Consider the following 12,072-nt stretch of genomic DNA (forward strand, 5'->3'; position numbering starts at 1 on the left):
CTCCCAGGAGGCAGCGAGAGGGGCTGAGGGCGCCCAGGACAGGGCCCGGGGGAGAGTTTATTTATTGCGGGACGAGACATGGCAGGGAGGGGGGAGAAAGAGTGGGGAGGGGGGGCAGAGGGGACGGGGCGCTGGGGAGGGGGCCCGGGGAGGGGCCCCGGTCTTCCGGGCGAGCGCCGCCAGGCCTGGCGGGCGGGCCGCGTGCTCGCAGCCGGAAGCGGGGCAGCGGCCAGCGCGGTGCCGGGTGCCGGCTGAGGCGGCGCGGAGGCTCAGCTGGAGGTCGGCCCTGAGGCAGCCGTGCGGCCCCTGCGCCGCGGCCCGGCCGCGCCCGTCAGCAGCAGGATGTGTGGGGGCCGCAGGCCGGGCGGGAGCAGGCGGGGCGGCACAGCAGGGAGACACAGGAGGCCGCGGGGCGGCAGCAGCTGGGCTGGCAGCAGGGGGCGCAGCCGCAGGAGGCGGGCACCCCGCAGGCCGGCCTGCACACGGGCCTGCACAGCAGGGACACGCTGGAGGACGGCGGGCAGGGCGGGCAGGTGCAGCCGCAGGGCGGGCAGCAGCCGGAGGAAGCCCCACCGCACACGGGCGTGCAGCACATGGGCCTGCAGCACACGGGCCTGCAGCACACGGGCCTGCAGCACACGGGCCTGCAGCACATGGGAGTGCAGCACACGGGCCTGCAGCACACAGGCGTGCAGCACACGGGCCTGCAGCACACGGGCTTACAGCACACCGGCGTGCAGCACACGGGCGTGCAGCACATGGGCGTGCAGCACACTGGCCTGCAGCACACGGGCTCACAGCAGGCCTGCTGGCAGGGTGAGCCAGTGCAGCCGCAGGGCTGGCAGCTAGACTGCGGGCAGCAGCAGGGCGCGCAGCAGCTGGTGCAGACGGACTGGCAGCAGGGGCTGCACACACAGCTGGCCGGGGAGCAGAGGAGGGTCAGGCCGGGGGCGGGGGCGCAGCCGCAGGGCTGGCAGCTAGACTGCGGGCAGCAGCAGGGCTCGCAGCAGCTCTCTGGGCAGTCGTCCACCTGCCAGGAGGCGTTGGTGCAGGCGTCGGAGCAGACGGACATGGTGGAGGCGGCCATGGCGGGCTGGGCTGGGCTGGGAGGAGGCGGTGAGGGTGTGTGTGTGTGTGTGTGTGTGTGTGTGTGTGTGTGTGTTGTTGGGTTGTAGCTTTTATACCCCTCCACTCCCTCAGGTTGTCTGCTTTCCTGCTCCTAGAAGCACCCCTTTCCGTGTTGGTGTTGGGGCTGTTCCTAGAGCTCCCTCATTATGGCTGTTGTGTTTCCTGGAGAGCCATGCGGCTTGTAAACATCAGGGCTGTGTTAGGCGGGCCTGGCCTTCGTGGGCAGAGGACAGCGGGCATGAGTGAGCAATCTCTGCGGGCTCTGGGGGCCTGGGCTGGGGGTGGGGGGGCTGGGAAGGGGACAGCAGGCATGAGTGAGTGATCTCTGCGGGCTCTGGGCCCCGGGGCTGGGGGTGGGGGGCTGGGAAGGGGACAGCGGGCGTGAGTGAGCCATCTCTGCCGCTCTGTAGGCTCAGGTGTTGGTGAGTTGGGGTCTGCCACGCCATCTTCCCTCTCATTTGCCACCACGTTTCTGCAGCTAGTGAGTCGCCAGCACTCGCTCGGCCCAGGGGTCTTCGAGAGGGAGGGGCCTCCCCTGGGCCCCCAGGGACCCAGCGTATGGTGCTGTTACATGACAGGGAGACCCAGGGTGGCGTAAGTTCAGCAAAGGACAGCAAGGCGGGCACACCCCTCAGTGTGGGTGCGGACACACCTAATGGCACCCCAGCTGCACCATCGGTGATGTTTGCCGGCTGGGCGGGGGGCTTGCTCCCTTCTCTCCTGTCAGATGTGAGCTAATTCCTGCGGGTGCACTGTGTATTGATCAGACCCGAGACGTCACGGTTGGTTGATAGAGAGGATGTCAAGGTCATCGTGAAATGGTCAGGATATCCCTCTCCACGCAGCCCCTGACACGAATATTCTCCTTGGCAAGCACTTTTCAGGCCCAGAGGAGTCGCCATCTCCAGCGCCCTTTCTCCTCTGCAGGACAAGTAGCTCTCTGTACCACACACTTGGCTTCCAGGGTGCACGGATTGTTAGGGCAAGAGGGCAAAGTCAGAGGAAAGTGTTGCTTCTTCCTCTGTTTCCTTTTTCCTTTTTTACTAAATGTTGCAGCTTAGTTGGGGGGAGGGTATAAGAAAAGCAAAGAAAATAGTGCCATGGGCCTTTTTCTGTTGGCTTATGTTATATGTGGGGGGGGGGAGGGTTCATCTTAGACATTTCATTGTGAACATCTTCACCCATATTTGCAATGTACACAGTCAGCCTCCCCTGTTCTACGGCTGCCTGCACACTCCTAGTGCATTACTAGTGTCTGAATGCCTGGCTCCTCTTTTCCTTGCCTTGGTTTCCCTGATCTGCCCAGCCTCAGGATGGGACCACCATGGTGGTCATGGAATGCTCTGCGACCCGCACTCTGGGACGATGCCCCTCCTGGGAGTTGGAGACCAATGTCTGATTCTCCAGAGAGGGGAACATGATCCAAGTGCACCCCACAGGGAGCTTTGTGTGGCGGGAGATGGCACAGAGGAGGCAAAGGTCGACGCGTATCGCCAGATGTGGCAGGATTGCCACCAGGCTCAGCAACCAGGCAGCATCTGGGGCTGGACAGGCCGTCCCTGGGTGGGGTCCTCAAGACGTGTTTTCTAGTTTCTTCTCTCTAGTGCCTAGAGTGGGAACTCAAGGCCTGTGCCGGCGTGGACAGCACCGCGCCACTTGAACCTCTCCCCTCTCCTTTAGCCTCCCCCACCCCCCGCAGCTATTTTGGAGAGTCCAGTGGTTTTCCTCCTCGTGGGTTACAAGGTGTAGTTCTTCAGCTTTCAGTCCCACGTGCCAAGCAGCAGGGATCACACTGGCAAGTCCCACAGCGCTGACTCCTACGTGACTGGCAGCAGGGACCAGCGTGGCGGTGTCCCACATGGTGAATCCCACGTGACTGGGCAGCAAGGACCGGCGTAGTGGTGTCCACGTGGCACGTCCCATGTGGCTGAGCAGCAGGGACCAGCGCGGTGGTGTCCCACGTGGCGAGTCCCATGTGGCTGAGCAGCAGGGACCAGCGTGGTGGTGTCCCACGTGGTGATTCCCACGTGGCTGAGCAGTGGGGACCAGCGTGGTGGTGTCCCACGTGGTGATTCCCACATGACTGAGCAGCGGGGACCAGCGTGGTGGTGTCCCACGTGGCGAGTCCCACATGACTGAGCAGCAGGGACCAGCGTGGTGGTGTCCCACGTGGCGAGTCCCATGTGGCTGAGCAGCAGGGACCAGTGTGGTGGTGCCCCACGTGGTGAGTCCCACGTGGCTGAGCAGTGGGGACCAGCGTGGTGGTGTCCCACGTGGCGAGTCCCATGTGGCTGAGCAGCAGGGACCAGCGTGGTGGTGTCCCACGTGGCGAGTCCCATGTGGCTGAGCAGCAGGGACCAGCGTGGTGGTGTCCCACGTGGCGAGTCCCATGTGGCTGAGCAGCAGGGACCAGCGTGGTGGTGTCCCACGTGGTGAGTCCCACATGACTGAGCAGTGGGGACCAGCGTGGTGGTGTCCCACGTGGTGGTGTCCCACAGGGCGAGTCCCACGTGGCTGAGCAGTGGGGACCAGCGTGGTGGTGTCCCACGTGGCATGTCCCGTGTAGCTGAGCAGCGGGGACCAGCATGGTGGTGCCCCACGTGGCATGTCCCATGTGGCTGAGCAGCAGGGACCAGCGTGGTGGTGTCCCACGTGGCGAGTCCCATGTGGCTGAGCAGCAGGGACCAGCGTGGTGGTGTCCCACGTGGTGATTCCCACATGACTGAGCAGCGGGGACCAGCGTGGTGGTGTCCCACGTGGTGGTGTCCCACAGGGAGAGTCCCACGTGGCTGAGCAGTGGGGACCAGCGTGGTGGTGCCCCACGTGGTGAGTCCCACATGACTGAGCAGCGGGGACCAGCGTGGTGGTGCCCCACGTGGCACGTCCCGTGTAGCTGAGCAGCAGGGACCAGTGTGGTGGTGTCCCACGTGGTGAGTCCCACATGACTGAGCAGCGGGGACCAGCGTGGTGGTGCCCCACGTGGTGAGTCCCACGTGGCTGAGCAGCGGGGACCAGCGTGGTGGTGTCCCACGTGGCACGTCCCGTGTAGCTGAGCAGCAGGGACCAGCGGGGTGGTGTCCCATGTGGCATGTCCCGTGTAGCTGAGCAGCAGGGACCAGCGTGGTGGTGTCCCACGTGTTGAGTCCCACATGACTGAGCAGCAGGGACCAGCGTGGTGGTGTCCTACGTGACATGTCCCGTGTAGCTGAGCAGCAGGGACCAGCGGGGTGGGTCTCCAGGGCTCAGGTCAGGACTGTTTTCTGTGTAAGGTGGCAGGGGTCTTTGTGAGGCAGAGGCCTGGCAGAGTGGCCTGTGATGGCTCTTGCACCCATGTGTGTGAGAGCCCCTCTTCCTCAGGGTCGGGACTGGATGCCCCAAAGGCTCCTGTGTGGCTGGCGTGGCCCTGGCTGGGGGCACCATGGAGGGGCACTGGGTCACAAGGTGCTAAGCCATCACAAGGTAATCTGGAGAGGAATCCATGCTGAACGGGCTTCACGGAGGTCCGCCCCTTGGGGAAGGGGGCTGGGGAGGCCTGCCTTCAATGCCATCTCCTTCCTTGCTGCCATGATCCTAGCGGCTCTGTCCTGCCATGGAGTTCCTCATCCCAGGCCCACAGGAGGGGGCCGGCCACGGACAGAAACCTCAGCCACCAGGAGCCAGAATAAACCCTCGACCTTGTGAGCCCAGCTGTCCTGACACCGTGAGAAAGGTTTGATTGCACCGTGGCTCCAGGCTTATTTATTTGTATTAGGGTCTCTGACACTGACAAATCCTCTTCTGACTCGCTCATGGTCACCACCTATGCTCAGCTTCCTGGACCTGGGTGGGGAAGCAGAAGCCGTCAGGGTGGCCAGGCAGTTCCTCTGGAGAGCCAGGCAGCGGCCACAGGGAGGGGAGGGGCGGGGCACGGGTGTGGGCCCCAGGTGTGGGCATGATGAAGACCAGGACAGCCCTGGAGTCCATAGCTGGGTGGGCGAGGCCCGGAAGAGGAGCTGGGCCTTGTCGGGGGTGTGGGGGTGTGTGTGTGTGAGGGGGGTGGAGTGGCCTTCAGCAGGCTGGGATTACAGGCGTTTCCAGCATCCCCTCCCCGCCGCTCTAGCCCTAACCACCTGGGGGCGGTGGCATCCTGTTCGCTGCACCGGCTGGGGGTGCTCAGTGGGCGGTGTCTGGGAGACCAGGCTCCGGCTGCCAGACTCCAGGGCCTGCTTGCTGTATCGCTGCTGCTTCTCGTGCCCTCCTCTGTGGGCCTCGGCCTCTCCTTCTGAGGAACAGGGCCACACCACGCAGGGCGCAGATGCGTGAGGGGGCTGCACTGTGACACTGGACGGAGCCACACCGTGCCCTCTCACAGAAGCAAGATGGCGCTGCTCGGTATCCCATATTGTTTGCATGGCTTACAGCGGCAGCAGTTGTCCCCAAGGGGAAACAGCATTCCTGGCAAGAGCCCAGGTTCTAGCTGTAGCAGGAACTTTCCAGAGCTGTCCCCAGCCCATGGGGCTTGCCTGAGAACATCTGGTTGAGCTGGGATTCTGGTCGCCGCGGGAGTTCCTCAGTCCTAGAGTTCACACGGTTGGCCAGAAGCCAGGTTCAGCCCTCTGCTTTTGTGTCAAATACCTTATGACTAAGAAGGCTTAACCCAGCCCGCCTCCGCCTCCTGCCCACTGCCAAGCGTCCTCAGTCAGATGTAGCTCTGGCATGCAACAAATGGTTGGGTCTTGCTTTTTATTTTACCAGTCCTGGGGCTTGAACTCAGGGCCAGGGTGCTGTCCCCAAGCTCCTTGGGCTCAAGGCTGGTAACTTTATTGCTCTACATTTGATCCACAGCTCCACTTCGGGCTCTTTCGGTAGTTGGTTGCAGATAGGACTTTGCTGTTGGGGATGGCTTCATCCCATGATCCTTCGATCTCCGCCTCTTGAGTGGCTAGGATGACAGGCGCGAGCCACCGGCGCCCGGCAGCTCTGGCTTTTTGTGAAGCCAAGTTTATGCTCTGCATCTTTCCATTGGGGAGTTAAGACCATGAACATTCAATGTTAATGTAAGTGGATACTGTATCTCCTATAGTCTTGTGGGGTTTGTTGCTTGCTTCTTTCTTCTTCCTGCTTTGCTGATCTTCTCTTCTGCTAGAGTCTTTCTTGTATCTTCCTGCTTTTTATTTTCCTCTTCTGTAGGTAGCATTTTCTTAAGTGTGTGTGTGTGTGTGGTGCCAGTCTAGGAGTCATGGATTCCTTTCACTTTTCTTTACCATGGAAGATTTTGATTTCTCCATCAATTTTGATGTGAAGCTTTACTGCATAGAGTAGCTGGGGGTTGGCGATGTCTTTCAGAGCTGAATTTTGTCTCTCCATGCTCCTTGTACTTTGTGTCTGTGTTGTCTGTTATTCTAATGTTCTTGTCGTTCTAAGTTCCTGTGTCTTCTCTTTTGCGTCTTTCACTATTCTTTCATTCTCTGTAGTTGGTGCTTTTACTCTTACGTGTCTGTGGTGTCTCTTCTTTATGTTCTGAAGACCTTCACTGCACAGATGACCCTCTCTTTTGTGGAATTGGTTCTCAATGCCTTTACTTTTTCTTTTTGGTTCATCATCTACCATCACAATTTGTAGGTTTGAGCTTTTAACAGAGAGGTCTTGTAACATCTCCCTAGTGTTTTATTTTTAATTTCCTAAATTAAAAATATATTTCACAAAATCTTTGATCCAATCCCTCTGCTTTCATTCAGCCTGTGCCCTGTCTCAGGTCCCTCTGCTCTGTTACTGAGGCTTTGACTGGCCTTTTTATTTGGGCAACATTTCAATTTGATTCCCCCCTCCATTTTCCATCTGCTTATTGAATTTCTCTCTTGTACCCTGCATTGCCTTCTCTCGTTCATTCGGCTGTTTGTATGTATTCTCTTGTTTGTTAAACTCTTATTGAATTTGTCTAGTTTTAAAAAGATTTATTCCTTTATTTGATTAACCAATGTTATCATTGTTTTATTGCATTTGTTGTTTAGATTTTCTTCCTCTTCATTCTGACTACAGCCCTTTATTGTTGAATTGTTGGTTTTTGAGGCATAGCCTCGTGATCCAGGACCCCCTTAGTCACGGAAGTAGGTAGACGGTGGTCCTCCCCGACCCTCTCCTTCGGTGGCTTTTTAGCCCTGCCTGCCACAGAGACCCGGGGCAGGACCCAGTGTTTGTCTGGGAATTGTCCTTGAGGGCTTTCTCTGAGGCTGGCTGTGAGGTTTTCCAAAAGGAAACCACCACATGATTCAGGCAGAAAACAGTTTATTGGGAGGGGGGAAGAGCAAACTGCTGGCCCACATGGAGTGGAGGTGTGTGGAGAGAGACGGGAAGGAAAAAGAGGGAGGCTATTATGGGTGAGGGGAATTATATAGGGAATGGGGGGAGGCGTGAGTTTGACTTCTGCGGCTTTCTGGGCCCCCAGAGCCCTACCTTACCCATCCCCCCCTTCTGCAGTTTTGTGAAGCCATTTAGCAAACAACCGAGCAGAGATGTTGGATGGCAAAGGTGACATTGGTGAGGGGCCAGGATAGGCCTCTGGCAGGGTGAGGCGCTGCTCAGGATTGGGCTAGGAGGAAGAACCAGATCCGTCCCAGTGGGTCCCTCCACCTGACCACAAGGAGGGCAGAACAGCAGGCCCGGCCTCCAGGGCCAGTGGGGGTGTGTGGGTGTGGCCGGCAGGAGGGTGTGGGTGTGGCCGGTGGGTGTGTGGGTGTGGCCGCTGGGAGGGTGTGGACGGTGGGGGTGGGGGTGTGGGTGTGTGCTGGGCTAGATTCACCTCCCCTGGTGCGGGGATGCTCAGCTTACTCCCTTATCAGTGCTCCCCTTTTCACCCTCTCCCCTGGGCACCTGACCCGCGGGTGGCCAAGGTGGAGCGAGGGACACGGGCTAGCCTAAGGTGCACGTGGCTGAACGAGATCCCCTTTTCCTCCCTCCTTACCCACCAAGGAAGCCAGGCGCACATGGATCTCGGAGACGCTTCGGAGAGCAATCCGGTTTAATCGGGAGGGGCTCACAGTAATATGATGATGACGAGGATTGAGCATGAGCTGGCGATAGGCTGGCGAGCTTGTCCATCCAAGAGCAGCTCCCAAGGACCTCCCTCATGGGCTAACGTCACTTCCCATAGTAACGCCCTCTGGGCAAAGCCTTCGATAGGAGAGCACACCTGCTCGCTGGCGCAAGGTGGGGGATGGTCTCAAAGCTACCCCTTCTGGTTTCGGACCCAGAAGGAGATAGGTGTGGCTCACTTCTGCACTGCCCCAGGGCTGGGGGAAGGGCGGCGTCTCGGGAGCGCTCTCCTCGCCCTTCCCCCCTTAAGGCCAAGATGAATCCCCAACAGGTGTGGCTGGGGGGAGGGTGTGGGTGTGGCCGGGGGGAGGGCTGTGGGTGTGGCTGGTGTGGGTGTGGGTGTGGCCAGTGGGGATGTGGGTGTGGCCGGTGGGAGGGTGTGGGTGTGGCTGGTGGGGGTGTGGGTGTGGCCGGGGGGAGGGTGTGGGTGTGGCGGGGAGAGGGTGTGGGTGTGGCCGGTGGGGGTGTGGGTGTGGCCGGTGGGAGTGTGGGTGTGGCCGGTGGGAGGGTGTGGGTGTGGCCGGTGGGGGTGTGGGTGTGGCGGGGGGAGGGTGTGGGTGTGGCCGGTGGGGGTGGGGGTGTGGCCGGGGGAGGGTGTGGGTGTGGCCAGCGGAGGCCACCAGGACAGAGGAGCCGCTGAGGTTCCTGTGCACTGAAGGGAGCGGAGGAAGGGGATTCTGTGCAGCACAGGATCCAGCCAGAACCCGGGGGAGAGCAGGAGAGACCCCGAGGCCAGCGCAGAGAGGGGCTCACAGGGCAGCCCTGAGCTGGGACAGGGCTCTTGCCGTGGGGTGGGCGGCGGGGGCAGAGGGAAAGAAGGCGCTGGAGGAGAAGGTGCCCGGCCGCCAGGAGCCATTTTGGGAATGGGTGGGGGCGGCTGCCGAGCCCGAGTGGGCCGTCGGGAGGGACACAGCTGGGCTCTTCTTGTTTTTCTTGGTAGAAAGCTCTCGTGAGATCTGCAGCTGCACTGAGTGCAGGAGATGGGAGGGCCTGGGCACGAGGGCAGGGCTGGGCTGGGCAGAGTGAGTCCAGCTGACCGCTGACCTCTGCACCCAGCCAGGTCCGGGCGTTGGCCAGGGACCCCACTAGGGAGTCCTCACGAGAGGCCCTGCCATGAGTCGACCTGTGATAGCAGGCGGTGCCTGGGAGGGGGACCAGCCTGCTGGGGGGCCGCGGGGGCCACCAGAGCCCTCACTGCAGTGTGAGGGGGGCCCGAAGGGGGGCTGCAGGAGGCCCATTCAACAGAAAACATGGGACAAAGGGCAGTGCACACAGTGGGGCAGGCGGAGCGCTTTATTGGGTTCCCGAGGTTCTCCAGGAGACTTCAGGCCACAAGGTGCACAGCCATGTCTGGGGGGCTGAGTCCGTCAGCCTGGAGACCGCAGAGGGCTGGATCAGAGGATGAGGCGGGGTGTCTGTGGTTTCACAGCGTCTCCAGGACTAAACAGAGGTGAGGCTGGGCCTGAGCCTGGGGGAGTTTAGAGGCGGAGGCAGCTCAAAGGCTTGCAGTAGGATGGGGAGGGAGCCACCTGCGCCATGGCCCGGCCGCGCCCGTCAGCAGCAGGATGTGTGGGGGCCGCAGGCCGGGCAGGAGCAGGCGGGGCGGCACAGCAAGGAGACACAGGAGGCCGCGGGGCGGCAGCAGCTGGGCTGGCAGCAGGGGGCGCAGCCGCAGGAGGCGGGCGCCCCGCAGGCCGGCCTGCACACGGGCCTGCACAGCAGGGACACGCTGGAGGACGGCGGGCAGGGTGGGCAGGTGCAGCCGCAGGGCTGACAGCAGCCGGAGGAAGCCCCACTGCACACGGGCGTGCAGCACATGGGCATGCAGCACACAGGCCTGCAGCACACGGGCTCACAGCACACGGGCTTACAGCACACCGGCGTGCAGCACACGGGCTCACAGCACATGGGCCTGCAGCACATGGGCACACAGCAGGCCTGCTGGCAGGGCGAGCCGGTGCAGCCGCAGGGCTGGCAGCTAGACTGCGGGCAGCAGCAGGGCGTGCAGCAGCTGGTGCAGACGGACTGGCAGCAGGGGCTGCACACACAGCTGGCCGGGGAGCAGAGGAGGGTCAGGCCGGGGGCGGGGGGCGCAGCCGCAGGGCTGGCAGCTAGACTGCGGGCAGCAGCAGGGCTCGCAGCAGCTCTCTGGGCAGTTGTCCACCTGCCAGGAGGCGTTGGTGCAGGCGTCGGAGCAGACGGACATGGTGGAGGCGGCCATGGCGGGCTGGGCTGGGAGGAGATGTGAGTGTGTGTGTGCGTGTGTGTGTGTGAGTGTGTGTGTGGGTACAGTGGCCGCTGGCTTTTATATCCCTCCAGGGCTGTTGTCCTGGCCCCCAGCTTCCCCTTCCTGCTGGCAAGAGGCCCCTGGCTGTCATTAGTGATGTTTGTGTGCTGGGATGTTGTCCAGCTTGTTTACCACCAGCCAGGGTCTGTGCCCAGGGGCAGCACCCGGCAGGCATGCCAGTGGACAGATGGGACTGTGTGTCATCGCTCTATCTACTGCTCTCTGCCTGTCATCTGTCCGCCCATCCACCTGTCTGTCCGTCTGTCTCCTGTGGGTCCGTCTATGGTCAGTCAACTGTGTGCCTAGGCTGTGCTCCAGGAGCGGTGGTGCTTGGTGTTCCGTGGTGGTACCCGTCCTGAGTGGAGTGCTGGGGGAAAGGGAAGGGGAGAGGTTGGGAGTGGCTCATGGCTGTCCTGCCTCGGCACCTACCAGGCGGCCCAGCCTAACACAGCTCTCTGCCCATGTGTCGTCGTTGTCGTGGCCGACTGCACATCCTAACCTGGGCTCGGGTCTTCCGGGGGCCGGGGCCGGGGTCTACAGAGCTCAGCACAGCTTCCTCCCCCGGAGCGCCAGCTCTGCAGCCCATCTACCCTCGCCTCGCTCTCCAGGCTGGAGTGAAGCCTGGGAGGCTTTCTAGAAGTGTGTTCGGAAGCTTTCCCAGTGTTCACTCTGATTTTACAAGCTCAGCGCCCGAGGGTAGAGGATGGCGAGGGAGAGTCGCCATGTCTCTTCTTTGGTTAGTTTTGGGAACTGAAGGGCAGGCGGGACCCCAGGGAAAGAGGAAGGATAGCCTCTGGGGAGCGGCCGCACCTCCTCTGGCCTTGCTAGAAAGCGTTTCCAAAGACCAGGGACGGGGCTGAGAGCGCCGCGCCCCGGGAGGGCTGAGCTGGGCGAACACCTGTGGTCCTAGGGGACAGTGGAGCTGGTCTCGCTGCTGAGCGCGCGTGAGGTGGGCGGACCCTCCTCCCCTCCCCTCCCCAGCTGAGCACGCGTGAGGTGGGTGGACCCTCCTCCCCTCCCCTCCCCTCCCCAGCTGAGCACGCGTGAGGTGGGCGGACCCTCCTCCCCTCCCCTCCCCTCCCCAGCTGAGCATGCGTGAGGTGGGTGGACCCTCCTCCCCTCCCCTCCCCAGCTGAGCACACGTGAGGTGGGCAGACCATCCTTTCTCTCCCGGCTGAGCACGCATGAGGTGGGCAGACCCTCTTCTCTCCCCTGGCTCTGAACACGCGTGAGGTGGGCGGACCCTCCTCTCTCCCTTAGCTCTGAACACGTGTGAGGTGGGCGGACCCTCCTCTCTCCCTTAGCTCTGAACACGTGTGAGGTGGGCGGACCCTCCTCTCTCCCCAGCTGAGCACGCGTGAGGTGGGAGGACCCTCCCCTTTCCCCTGGCTGAGCATGTGTGAGATGGGCGGACCCTCATCTCCTCCCCTGGCTCTGAACACACGTGAGGTGGGTGGACCCTCCTCTCTTCCCCAGCTGAGCACATGTGAAGTGGGCACACCCGCCTCTCCTCCCCTGGCTCTGAACACACGCGAGGTGGGCGAACCCTCTTCTCTCCCCTGGCTCTGAACATGCATGAGGTGGGC

At 61.8% G+C, this 12,072-nt stretch overlaps 1 pseudogene; it reads right to left on the minus strand.

Annotated features, from left to right (window-relative positions):
- Window positions 1-331: 331 nt before the first annotated feature.
- Window positions 332-10,420, minus strand: LOC125351576 (annotated as a pseudogene).
- Between the last annotated feature and the right edge of the window lie 1,652 nt (window positions 10,421-12,072).

The sequence above is a fragment of the Perognathus longimembris genome, chromosome 5, assembly GCF_023159225.1.
Source record: "Perognathus longimembris pacificus isolate PPM17 chromosome 5, ASM2315922v1, whole genome shotgun sequence".
NCBI classification, from domain to species: Eukaryota; Metazoa; Chordata; class Mammalia; order Rodentia; family Heteromyidae; genus Perognathus; species Perognathus longimembris.